Genomic DNA, 1,823 nt, shown 5'->3' with positions numbered 1-1,823 from the left:
GGAAGGAAGATGGAGCAATCTACTTCTGAAAGATTTATTACCTTGGAAACCCAATGGGGGTCGCTGTGAGTCGGAATTGAATGCTGTGGGTTTGGTCCTTTTGCTTTTGGTCTCTTAGCTGGAAACCCTTTCAACATTATATTATTATATTACAGCAACACACGCCTCTGTGACAGAGAGGCAGTGTCTGTGCAGGAAGCGTGCTGGCTGGGAAGGTGAGAATTCTACCACCGAACCACCACTGGCCCCGTTAGTTAGCGCTTACCTGTTTGCTGTCCAGCTTTCAACATTTTGCTCTCACTGTTTCTTTTCCTGTTTATCCCTGTGGTTCCATGCCCTTCAAAAGATAAATCCCTTTAACTGCCATTTTACTGGGGTTTTGGGAGAGAGCAGAGGCCAGAGCCTACACTCAACCATTCAGCCTGTCACCTTTTACTGGCAGTCCCTACCCAGTTCCTAACATATTGCTTGGCACTGAGTACACAGACAATAAATTTCTCGGTAGGACACAGGACTACAGTTATTGTTTTTTCTGTCTTTGATCACCAAAAGATGAGACACTGCTTACACTGAAATTTCCACATGAGTGGTGGGCACTGCCTCTCAGCATGGGGTTCACCAGCCCATCTGAATCAGGCAACACGGTACAGTGAAAATAGTTGGCACCTGAGCTCTGCTCACCAACTAGTCATGTGATCTCAGAGAAGCCATTTTTGCTCTGGAGGCTTCATCCCCTCTTCTGTAAAATGGGAGTAATAAAAACGTTCGGTTGCCTTGCTCAGTGTCTCAAGTATGTGTGGTATGGAAGGGTTCACCAACACTGTGCCAATTCTTAGAAAGTCAGTGTTTCACTTAGGCTTAAAATTAGGTCTTTACACCTGAATTGCAAATTGGTCTCTAATTAGTGCTCTTCAGTGCAAAATCTGTGTTTAACCTGACTTGATGCTTAAATGTTGTTAGGCGCTGTCGAGTTGGTTCCGACTCATAGCGACCCCATCCATGCACAAGAATGAAACACTGCCCGGTCCTACGCCCGCCTCACTATTACTGCTGTTTCAGCCTGTTGTTGTAGCCACTGTGTCCATCTATCTCGTTAAGGGTCTTCCTCTTTTTGCTGACCCTCAACTTTACCAAGCATGTTGTGATTCTCCAGAGACTGGTCCCTCCTGATAACTGTCTAAGGTATGTGAGAGGAAGAGTCAGCATTCCCACCTCTAAGGAGCCTTCTGTCTGTACTTCTTCCAAGACAGATTTGTTCATTCTTCAGGTAGTCCATGCTGTATTTCATATTCTTTGCCAACCCCATAATTCAAAGGCATCAGTTCTTCTGCGGGCTTCCCTATTCATTGTCCAGCTTTCACAAGCATCTGAGGGGATTGAAAATCCCATGGCTTGGGTTAGGCACACCTTAGTCCTCAAGGTGACATCTTTGCTTTTTATCACTTTAGGGATAGAGACAGCAAAACCTTTACAGCTGAGAGGAAACTCTTTCCTGGTCATGCTGGTGGATCCAGAACTTTCTTGGGGCGTTATTCACAAATATTTACCGAGTGCCTGACCTGCACACCCTGTACTAAACGACCCCACTCACCCTGACTCCTCACCCTTGCCTCCCAGACTGGTCTGCTGAAAGGCGCCCAGTGTGGGAACCCAGACATTTACCTCTTCTGTCAAACAGTCCAAGCAAGTCAGGCCCACCGCAGGCAACGCTCTCTTCGCTGCATGCGGGTGGCATGGCAGTGCCCCAGCCTACCTGCAGAGGACGCCACCTTCTCCAGGGAGAAACTGAGATAACACTCTGAGAAGGCAGCTCTATGCTACCT

This window comes from Orycteropus afer, unplaced genomic scaffold, assembly GCF_000298275.1.
Source record: "Orycteropus afer afer isolate SDZICR_OR568_19922 unplaced genomic scaffold, OryAfe1.0 scaffold00067, whole genome shotgun sequence".
Lineage (NCBI taxonomy): Eukaryota > Metazoa > Chordata > Mammalia > Tubulidentata > Orycteropodidae > Orycteropus > Orycteropus afer.
Note: the sequence above shows the minus strand (reverse complement) of the source record.